Below are 12955 nucleotides of genomic sequence, written 5' to 3' on the forward strand. Positions count from 1 at the left end.
ATGGCACGCCAAAAAAAGTTTGTGGACGCAATTACATTTCGTCTAGACGAAATTTTTTTCGTTGAGACAAAATTAATTTTGTGTGACACAAAATAAATTTCGTGTACGAAATAAAACAGCGTCATGACGAAAAGATTTTCGTCTGAATAAAAACACATTTTGTGTACGGAATTGCTTGAATTGCACAGAATATACTGGCGGACACTTGGCGCCCCATAGAGAACAGTATGCTGACTGTCAGAAAAAACAGTCTGAATATCATAGGCAGTGCATTGAACAAAAAAAAAGTTTGCATTGTGTGCCCAGTCCAGAAAGAAGGAGAAAACTGAATATGATCGCTAACATGCAAAGCTGAGTGCAGGTAAATTGGGTTTGTTTCACCCTAGTTTTTATTCATTTTTTAGGTCCAGATCACTCTCTTGGTTTTCTTGTCCCCTTGGAGTACATGCATCCACTGTTTTACATATGATGTGAACTTGGTATATACATGTAGTTCCATGGAAACTATTAAAACCTATGTCAATGTCCCATCAGTCACAAATTTTGTAGTTGAGCGACCCTCTGGATCCTGTCAAAATAAGAGCACCAGTCCTCAGATGCATTTAAGGCTACCATGAGCAGAGCTATTAAAGCCCCTGTAAATGCCAAAAAATTGTTCAGAAGCTTGCAATCAAGTTTTCTCAGAATCATTCCTACCGCCTGAGAATAGAAAGGAACATGCGCATTTAAGGAGGACCGAAGTGTGATGTCACAATGTCATGAACATCGAATCGGCCGGTTCTAAACCTAGTCGCAGCTGCATGATCGTCTTACACATTTGTGTTTGCAAAAATGGTGATGTGTGTTGTCCCTGGTTGTTACCATCATTCTGAGAGTCGTAAAAGGGCACTGGTTCATAAAGCTTTTCGTAACTTAAGAGCAACTTTAAGAACGACCATGATCCTTGTGAAAAATGTCATCATAAATTGGCAATGTTTTAGCATATAAGAAAGGATCACTAGTCATTCTTAAAGTTGCTCCTAACTTACAAAAGCTTTATGAAACGGCCCCCTGGTTATTTTGTTTAGAACCAGGCCGCCATCACACCATGACAACTGACATCATCACTTTGGTACTCTATAAATGATGATGTCCTTTAAAACAGACATTCAGAATTTCTAAGAAAGAGATGACATATCAGCCCAAGCAGCTGGCAAAAAAAGAAGTTGTGATAGGGTGCACCCCCATGATATATTTTTTAACCAACATTTTTTTTAATGCCTGAAGTCTATAGTTAATGAATCTTGATGTTCCCTTTGTCAAATCGTGTCCCATGGGATTCCAAATTGGCAATTTTTGGTAGCCATCTTGGATTTTTCATGAAAATCAATTATTTTCATATTTTTTGCACAGACAATAGTAAAATCTTCCATGTAAATGAATACACTTTTTACTATACAAGTACATGTATACATGTACAGTTTAGATAGTAGAAATCGATTGCAACCGTTTTCTAGACAGTCCAGTTAATAATTTTTTTTTAAAGAATTTATGCAAAAATTTTAATATTTTTTTGTCAAAAATTTGCCTGTGCACTGATATCCATCTGTTTTATCATAAACATCAACAACTAATGAAAAATATCAGCATTTGACACAAAAGAGAATATATTAACAAGAATATTGATATACTTCATGACAGCATTAATGTCTTAATTTTCTTACATGTATACACTGTAAAGGTCATTTTCTTAATACCATACTGTACGAGACAGATAGAGAAAAGCAACATTTATTTGCCCCATCTGTAACAAATATGTCCTATCATTATGTCCCATCAGTCACAATGGAAAGTGTGTACATTCTTTCTAATTGTTCATTTTTCATCTGTTTGCTAAATATTTATGATTGTAATTGTTTATTGATTATTTTGTACTTATTTGATTACAGTTCTTAAAACTTGATGACAAGTTAGGAAGCTTTTTTTTGGTTAATGTTCCCTTTATATAAATGAAGTGCATGATAAGATGTTTCTGCCCTTTGTTGAATTTATTTCTGACACAATGGCATGAATTATTAAAGGCATCATCTTATTAGGGAATATTTATTCATGCTGAAATTGAGTTTGACTCAAAAATTCATCGAGAGGAAATGTAAATTCCATGAAATTAGATAGGGTCCCATCAGTCACGTTCACTTGTCCCATAAGTCACACACGATTGCACACAACTACTGAAACAAATGAAATGAATCAAGTCCAATTCAAGTACTGTTAGTGAGCACTATCACTGGTTAATCTCCAAGTCCAAATTTAAAAACATTGTCATAAAACTGAGATAGATATGGCACTTTGAACAAAAGAGCTCAATTTGTGTGGTCCATCAACGTCCCATAAGTCACAATGACATTTCTGATGATATAGCACCCTATGCAAACAAGCTGAAAGCATACATTTTTGTATATAGTAAGTTTCAATATTCTTCTTACAGTTTAATAAAGTAAATCCATGTTTGTGCAGCTACTATTTCAGATATGGGCAATTCCATGGAAAATGTTCACTTTACAGAAAAAATGAAGTTTCAGATTTCAATTAAGCAGTCAAATTTTCTTAAAAAGTAATCTTTAAAGTCTCAATTTCCAATAGAAAAATCGCAATAGTGATAAAATTTTGTAGTTTTTTCCATCATCAAAAATATAGAATAGTAAATTGCAAAATGCAAAAAATGTGGCTATTTTTAAACAATTCATCTTTTCTGTCTCTACTAAAAGCAAACAAGGTCCCAGAGGTCTCTTTTAACTTTTGAATAGTTGATTAATGTTTAAATCAACAGAAAATAATCGTTAAATTTTATGCCATTTATCAATTTTAGAGAAATCTGTCTTCAGATTTGTGTGATTTCTTTACCATTATCAGTGTCATGTCCGTTACGTTTTTCACTTAAAGTTTTCACAGCTTACAGGAAATTTGTCTAAATATACTGCAGATTCAGATTCTATGTTAGAATTAAACCCCCTACCATGTGTAGCAATCATTTTCCCTTACCACTTCTCATTTTCATAAAAATGGCGTAACGGACATGACAATTCGCGTAACGGACATGACGCCTTGTATATGGCAAATGGCAGCATTCACAAAAACAAAATATTAGGCTCAGTGTCACGGACTGAGGTCAGTCTCAATTGTTTGAGGATAGCTGAATGTAATATTTCCTAGAATCTGCATGTCATTCAAGCTATTTTTAGAAGTTGGTGAATGATGAAAGTTCAGCTCTTGTTCTGGTAGATTTTTCTGAGAATTAACGGTATGCCACATAATATTAGGATAAGATGCAGCTAGATCTGGCAACATACTCAGATCACAATCTGCATCATTTGTGTTTGAACAAACATTTGATTATCTTTAAGGTTTTTGCACTGACAGTTTGGAGCATGATAAAACTCCAACTTGTGAATTCATGATCATTGATGATATTACTTCAAAGTATCTGACTTTCACCAACCTCACCATATACTTCTTCAGTGATGACATGGGCTCACAATTAAAAGCAAGTTTGTTTTCGGATATCTGTGTTACATGATGTAGCTCTATGAATCCATGAATCTACAGTGGCACTTCTTTGCAGTATCACAAAGCAAAGGAGCCGTTGATAGAATGTGGCACGATCAATAATTATGTCATCACAGTATTTTTGGTCAGCCATAATCACGATTTGAATGATTTATCTTCAATTGTACACAAGCAGCTTGGACAATACAACAAAATTAGATACAGCCACATTTGTCAGCAAGCAAGATCATAAGATTTAGAACATCCAAGATTTGATGAAAGGATGATTTTACTCAGGATGATAGTTATTTTGAATGAAAAAAATCTCAGAAGCTATTACAAACATTCCGATTATCGTTCAACTCATAATCGATAATGAAAGACCGGTTTCCAGGTACTGCTATTAAATTTTTATTAAAATACTTTTTAATACCATTTTTTGTAATCTTAAAACTCACATTTATACTAGTACATGTTCTTTATCATAAAATACATTCCATAATATGTTCTACTTGGATTTATACAGGTCTGGTACATTTTGTTTTCTTCTCACAAAAAATGAGATTTGGTCTTCTCAGTGTGCCGTAGTGATATGATAAACATTGTATTCAATATAAAATTATCACTTAGGCTATAGCTATTGAATTAATGATACCTGCTAATAATATCTACATATTTTTCTTTAGAGTGTTAGTAAAGGTACTTTGCTGTTACGTAATTACATTCATTATTCATATTTCTTTCATTTTCAAACTAAGAAGTGCTGATGAAGTTCACTTCGTAAGGGTGTCATGTCCGTTACGCTAGTATATTATCAAATATTAGGGCATGAATAAAAAATAATCTTTTCTATCCACTTTTTCTCCTTTAATTAGGTGTGGTGGATGGTAGTAACTGGAAAATACTCATTAACTGTTGTTAACCGGTGTAAACTAACATTTTTTAAAATATTTTTTTGTTTTACAAATATTGTACAAAAAGACCCCCTCTCAAATTGCAAAATAATAGGAGATATTACAGATTACCAGTTATGATATGTGTCTCTAACCTCTAGCCTTAACATGTAAACAATTAGACTTGTACCATATCTTGTAATTAAATAATTACTTTCGTTTACAAAAAGTGGACGAAACTGTCATGTCCGTTACGCTTCGTGTGTCATGTCCGTTACGCTACATTTTGAGCTAGGAATACAGAATGCACTGCAAAACTGTTGTTAAACACCATTTTATGGATAGAACATGATCTTAAGGTTAAATTAACACCAACGTCAGGTGCATGCAATCTAAGAATTCACAGGAATTTTGATAAGCAATAGGAGGTAAAAATGCTTCGTCCATTTCGTGTCATGTCCGTTACGCTCACAAAGAGTGCAATTTCTCCGCAACTGTTCAATGAAACGATTTGAAATTTTATGTGTATGTAACTGATACTTAAATGTGTCTGATAAGCTTAGTAACAATTATCAAAAGACAGCTTATTCTACTGTATAAACCTTTGAATTACAAAAAATTGTCTGAATGTCATGTCCGTTACGCTGGAATTGACCATATGCACCTCAGTTATGTGGAAAAAAGCATCAAATGTCCCATAAGTCACAATGGAATTGACCTTAATGCTTATTGTGACTGGGTAGTCTGTAAGTACAGACTCATATTTGGCACTTAACAGGTCTAGAGTTAAAGACTAAACGCCAAAGGCTCTATCTTCGTCTGTGTGACAGCCACAGTACTATAGTGAATCTAGTCTCACTACTTCAGAGTGGGCATTATGCACTAATGCGAAATGCAAAAACCAACGGGTCTGAGCCTGCAGACTGGTGTCTGAGTGTTTTGAAGCAATGCAATGAGGAAACTACCTTGATTGATTGAAGTCTGAAGATTTAATCCGATCAGAATTTATTGTCATGTTTACAAACTTTAAAAAATACATTCACAGGGAGACCCCACTATAATACACATAGCCTCCAAGTAAAGTAGGCCTCTATTGACTTGTTTTAATATAATCATAGACAAGTTGAATATTAAAATTGTGAAGACCTTAAAATTTATGAAATAAAATATGTTCGTATAGACAAATTTCTTTAGTGTGAATGACCTTGCTGTTGGAAGTACTGTCCTCACCACCAGGAAATAATCTTTGGATTTGGAAGCTCAGTGGTTCCTGACAAAAAAACTATTTTTTTTCAGAAACAAAATCCAACTTTCAAGCAACCACGGATAATCCATGCAACAACAATGTACAATGCTTGAATGAAAAATACCATATGTAGCCCTATAAAATAAATCACTCAATTACTGGTTTAATTTGATTGGAATTACACCTCAAGTGCTACAAACATCTGTATCTGGCTGAAGTTAAAGAGAAATTCCTGTAGTTGCAGTAAACACTGATTTCATGAGAAAGTCTGTAAAACAAGCCTTAATTGTCAGTACATCATCGAGGATCTAGATCTGGCACAGTTACATTAACTGAACTTTGTGAATCTTGAAATCTCCGCTGAAAAATGTTCACGCTGAAGATCCCCAACACAGATAAGCACACGTGGGACAATGTTTAATTATTGCTTAGAGCGTCGGGCCTGACGCTCTACCCAAATTCTGTGCTTATTTGCTGATTTCTCAGCAATTACACAATTTCTACCAGAATCCTTTGGCACATGCCTTTTATTAATACAAACAGACACTTTGGTGGTCATTTCACTGGATTCTGTACGAACTCATTTTGATATCGTTACCAAAACTAGCATTTACCTTTCAGTGTGATAATAAATAATAATACTTCGCTTTTACATAGTGCTTTATAAGTCATCGGAACGTCTCTAGCGCTTTTAGATATATTTTTACTCTGGTCATCAGATCCTGGCATGACCGCAAACAATGTAAGCACCTTCTCCACTCCTTGGGGAATGTTCTATCAAGAGTTCCACTGAGTAGAGGGAGATGGGCTGGAAACTTGAGACCTCCACAATTTTACAGAGTGTGGTACTTGTATCCTTTAGTATCACATAAAAACACATTTTTTCATCATACATAATTTTCATGAAATACATGTACTGTATCTGTGAATATCCATACTGTTATAAGATCTCCCTACATGGACAGACATGGCAGAAAATTGCCAATTACAGAATTTATGTTTCACTTACTTAACATTGTATTTGCACCCTATCTGAATCAAATGGTATCAAAGCCTAAGCACCCTTCATTTTCCTCATCATATTTTTACTCTTCCTATTAATTGCCGTATTCAATATTAAAATGCACTCGAATATTAAAGGTAAATGCTAGTTTTGTAACGATATCAAAATGAGTTCGTACAGAATCCAATGAAATGACCACCAAATTGTCTGTTTGTATAAATAAAACGCATGTGCCAAAGGATTCTGGAAAAATTTGTGTACCCGGTAATTGCTGAGAAATCAGCAAATAAGCACAGGATTTGGGTAGAACGTCGAGCCCGACGCTCTAAGCAATAATTATACATTATACAAATCACGATATCGTTCATACAACCTTTTTCGTTCCTGATTCTACAGAAACGTCTTTCCAAACGCCCCTTTTTCGTGTTTCATGTTTGTGATTCTAATCATGATTATATTCAATTTCGACTAAACGCAATCGTGATTCTGCAGAATCGTGATTTGAATCATGATTCTAATCATGATTCTAGGGTAAAAAAGTGTCGAATAAACGCACCCCATAACTGGCAGAAGAATCATGGACCTAGGTCCACGGTAGAATAAACAAGTGGGTCTAACTCTAAGAGAATTCAAATTTGGAAATGCTAGGATCCACCGGTGTGTTGGCTCAGTTGGTAGAGAGTACGCCTCACAATGAGGAGGTTGTGAGTTCAAACCCCAGATGTATCAGTCCAAGAGATGTTTTTAATAAAGATGCGAGTTGCTGCTTCTCTATAGGTGGTTTCAAACGGCCTCGATCACAAGAATCCCCGTTAAATTACAAGAACTTTTTTAGGCTAAAAAATACCTGTTAGTTATTCCTGCATTCACACCGCCCTGAAACATACCCTTTCGGGATAAGTTCCCAAAGTTACGAGCATGCGCAGTATGGTCTGATAAGCAGACAAGGGGCGAGATTCAAAATCACTAGCCCAGCAGCCACCCACGCCGCGGCCCAACGACACCCTGGACTAAACGTTCGCGTAATTTGCTTTCACATTGCCAAAATACCTGCGACCTTGGAAAAATCCCCGCGAAAGTTCTCGTAATTTCGCCGAGACCTACTATTTAGCAGATATTTTCTTTCGGGGAAATTATACGTGTAGTTCGCGTTACCAAAATACCTGGTATTCTCTGATCGGGGTATAACTGGAACTGACAAACTTCGAGGCGGTCTGAAACCATCTAAGCCTTGTTTTACAGACTTTCTCATGAAATCAGTGTTTACTGCAACTACTGGCGTTTCTCTTTTTTTATGATGCTTGATTTCCAATAACAAACTATATGCATCCTCACAAAGTCCTTCTGATGTGTTTTCACAATAACCCTGAGATACTGGAGAAATCCCTGCAAAAGTTCATGAGCTTGGAAAGTATACATGTACTACATGTACCTTGTAGGTGCTTGTTTTAGGGAGTACTTTATACTAACACTGGAATAGTAAAACAACATCTTTTTGTACTTGAGTAAGGTATGAAAGCACAAAATGTCATATCGAACGGGTGTTTCTTTCAGGGAATGTATTACAAGAACTTCCCTAACATCTAACACTCTTTTGTGGTTGGGTGAGATACATGTACATACATGTATATGTATGAGAGCAATGATATGTGATCTGACGATATTAATGGTTTTGACGTTCATGTACATGTTGATCATTCACTGCACTTTCATTTTGCCTCTGATAAATCTTTATCCAGTAAAAGCCATTACATGATCCGAACAAACCTGAAAGACCTTTGACCAAACCTGGCGCTTAAAGGGGAAGTTCACCCTGAAGAAAACTTTGTTGTAAAAATAGCAGAAAAAATAGTAAAAAACATTGGTGAAGGTTTGAGGAAAATCCTTTAAATAGTAAGAAAGTTATTAGAATTCAAAATTTTGAATTTGTGACGTCATAAACGAGCAGCTGCCCCATGTGTTATGTAATATAAAATTATGAATTTCTAATTTTGTATGGTTCCTGATGACTTAATTTTGTTTTCTTTTCATAATCGGATGTGAAATGATTTGTCTATTGATATACAAAAGTTGCAGTGAAAACCATTTTCAATTTTCTGAGAAAATGACATTTCATTGATATTTTACCATTCGCTATGTAGGAATGCTGCTCGCATATGACGTCACAAATCAAATAATTGAAATTCTAATAACTTTTTAATTATTTGATGAATTTTTGTCAAACCTTCGGCAACATTTTTTATTATTTTTTCTGCTATTTTTACAATAAACTTTTTGTCAGGGTGAACTTCCCCTTTAACCTTCTCTAAAACTAATTTAATTCTCCCTGTATCCCCCTTTTGGCAAAGGTTCCATATTTCCAGATAAAAATAGCCATAAATGCTGAGAACGGGTTAATTGATGAATTCTAAAAAAAAAGTCATTCCACTGAACATACACTAAGCGAAGGTGAAGTTCATATGAAAGTGCCTGAACATACGACACTTTGACAACGGAATTCACATATTATTACATGTAGGCCCTACTGTACTGTACAAAGTTCTGATTTCCACTCATCATACAATGTATTTCTACATGTACATAGTAATGTACGCCAAGTCCATGAGCTCTGCAAACAATAAATTATGATATTCTATTTACAACAAAACTATCAAAAACAGATCAATGCTCTCATACCAAAAACCTGTGAATGAAAATGGGGACACTAATAACAATAAAAACTTTGAAAACTTCCTTGAAGCAGAATTCATTCCATGTTGTGAAAAGTTTAGCCAACAATTTTAGAAAAATATTGAAATACATGTAATGCATCTACTACTATTATAGTGTAAAGTGGTCTACTATATCTATAAAAAACAAACATGAATGCAATATACAGGCACAAGATGATGACAGGGCAATTCTGCAGTTCACCCGAAATGTAGGTGAAATATATATCCACTGCCAAAGAACAGCATGACTGCTATTCATGCTATAATTGAAATGATCAAATGTTCAATCCATTCCCAAGTGCTGTCTCGTAAAGTCAGAATTAACTTGGATTTACAATGTAAAGTTATGCTTTTATGAAGCACCAACACAAAATTGATATTTATTGAATTATGTGTTATCTCCTGGATGACTGTGCATCATGGTCTTAGGCCGTGTTTATGCTTCCACTTTTCAGGCCAGAATCAGCGGTTCCAAACGTGATTAGTCCAAACTCCGAAACACGGTTGCGTCCATGCTTACTTTCATTTAAACGCTGTTTCAAAACGCCGATCGTAAACTCACAAAAAGGTGCGTTTGTAAACGTCGTTTGACCAGAATCAGGCTTTCTGGGGAAGTATAAACAGAACCACGATCGTAAACGTGTGTAAATGACGCCATTTGGTACATGTTTCCGGTGAGATGAAAATCCGCGGGCAAATACAGTCGTATTGCTCCATGTAATCTCTACGTAATAACAACAATCGGAAAAAAAAAACTTTCGAAAATAGACACGCCCAATTTTACCTCGCTTTACGATGCGAAGCCAGCTGGAGATCATGATTTGATCTAAAAAGTTAAGCATAAACAGCACTCCCAGAACCACGTTTACGATCGGCGTTTTGAATCGACGTTTGAAATCGCTGATTCTGTCCTCGCAATGGAAGCATAAACACACCCTAAGTTACCAATCATAAGTTATGTACTACAGTCTATACTAGTCTACCCAGTACTTTAATCTAGATCACTGAAGTCATACTTTTTTTTCTAAACTGCACCCAGATTTACTCACCGGTCACAACATGACAACGCAAATCCTGCAGCCCATCGGAAACAGTCCAAGAGGAAACTTTGAAATCATCAAGTTTACAAGCAGTATCAGCGTGTGTTTATGCTTCCATTGCGAGGACAGAATCGGCATTTTCAACGTCGATTCAAAGCGCCGATCATAAACATGGTTCTGGGAGTGCTGTTTATGCTCAACTTTTCAGAGGCGAAATCACGATCTCCAGCAGGCTTCACAGGAAAGCAAGGTCAAATTGGGCAGGCCTTTTTTCGAAAGTTGTTTTATTCGAGTGTTGTTTTTACGTAGAGATAACATGGGACAATGCAACTGTATTTGCCCGCGGATTTTCATCTCATCGGAAGCATGTACCAAATGACGTCATTTAAACACGTTTACGATCCTGGTTGTTTATACTTCCCCAGAAAGCCTAATTCTGGTCAAACAACATTTACAAACGCATATTTTTGTGAGTTTACGATCGGCGTTTTGAAACAGCGTTTAAATGAAAGTAAGCATGCACGCAACCGTGTTTTGGACTAATCACGTTTGGAAACGCTGATTCTAGCCTCAAAAGTGGAAGCATTAACACAGCCTCAGAAGAATCAAATCCTTGCATTCCACTGGTGAAACCAATCCATCTATTCAACTATTATAGTCAAACCCATCGCAATCATTGTATTCATCTAGTTAGTCAAACAAATACTTGTATTATTTTATTCCATTTGTTAAACCAATTTGCATTACCTACATTAATCACGATGATCCATATATTCCACTAAGTAGTCAAAATAAACTTTGCACATGTATTCCACTATTTAGTCAAACCGATCCCTCCACTCCACTAGTTTGTGAAACTAATCCTTGTATTTCACTAGTTACATGTAGTAAAGAGTAAATTATAGTTGTATTCTCCATGTTAGTCAAATCAATCCATGTATTCAACTATCAAAACGGACCAATCATTGTATTCCACAAGTTAGTCAAACCAATCCTTGCATTCAATCTTTATGTTTCAAATAGTTTTCAACATTCCACATTTCCAGCAGATAGTCAAAGTTGTCATGGACAAAGCACTCTTTGACCCCTGTTACATCTGAGAGATTCCCTACCTCGGGCCGGCCCGGGGCCTACCTCGGGTCGGAAAGAAATCAGATGTAAACATCCCAAACCTACCTCGGGCCACCTTTTAGCGAACCTACCCGAGACCACATCCAGAGGTAGTCTCGGGTAGGTATCGGGCCGGCCCCGGTCCACCGATTCGTAGATGTAAACGCACACAAGCTTTCGAACCTATCTCGGTCCGTTCGCCAGCTGTCAAATTACGTCATATAGTGCGTGCTATCCCCTCCCCAGCCCCGTCGTTCTTCGAATGTTTTTGCGGCATGCGACATGTGAATTGTGATTGATAAAGTATTTGATTTGAGTGAAAAGAAGCATTTTAAACGTATCCTTTTCAAGTCGATCATATCTTCCACGACTGCTGGGATCATCAGCATTCTTTCAGAATCTCGGGTAACTTCAATTAGCACGCGCGAATTATTCGGAGCCTAGATCGAGAGGTGTCAGCAATCGGATGCCGCTCGAAACAGTACAGATAGGGTGATAGGGGAGGGAATGAACACTGTGATGTAAACAGACCACATTTCGGACTCGGTCCGTTCGCGAAGCTAATCCACCAATAATCCAGTCAAGGTTGCAAGTGGACTCAGTCGGGTCTCGGGTAGGAAACTTTCAGATGTAACAGGGGTCTTTGTATTCCAAAAGGTAGTCAAGCCAATCCTTGGGCATTTATATACCACTAGTGAGTCAAACTGATCCTTTTTATATTCCAATAGTCAAACTAATCCTTGTATTCCAGTACTTTGTCAAAGTGATCCTTGTATTCCATACTTTGTCAGACTGATCCTTGTATTCCACTAATAGTCAAAGCAATCCAGCTTTATACTTGTCAGTCAAATTAACCATTCTTTTGTATAAAGGCAAGTGTTCAACTGAAGTAATACTTTTATAAACCAAACAACCCCTGCATTCATGCACATACACATGTAGCTTAGAAACTCATGTTTAAAGTTGCCAAGTAAATTGTAATTTGATTAATTAATTCAATTAATATCAACACTCTCATGTACGCACATCCCAGTACATACATGTAAATAGGTGCATTGTCAGAACATTATATACATACAGTAATGCAGCAATTGATCCCCAAATAGGTGAAACATTTGGCAACAACTTCCCAGAGGCTAATATTAAATCCAGGTAGATCCAATCTCCTTGGTTTATATCTCATGGTATCCACAAGTGTTTCTGACAACAATACACTCCGCCAAGGCTCTCATTTGTCTGTCATACAACAGATTGTTTGCTTGTCATTGCCTCGTACAACAAGCAATACACAAAGTGATTCCTGAAGCAGAACCGTGAAAACTTTTGGAGATCAGCTAACGCAAATGACACATGGAATCTTTGGCACGTTTTCAAGGAAGCCTTGACAGTTGCCTTTTTCAGTGCACATGCATCGGCCTCAAATACAG

The sequence above is a fragment of the Lytechinus variegatus genome, chromosome 9 (assembly GCF_018143015.1).
Source record: "Lytechinus variegatus isolate NC3 chromosome 9, Lvar_3.0, whole genome shotgun sequence".
NCBI classification, from domain to species: Eukaryota; Metazoa; Echinodermata; class Echinoidea; order Temnopleuroida; family Toxopneustidae; genus Lytechinus; species Lytechinus variegatus.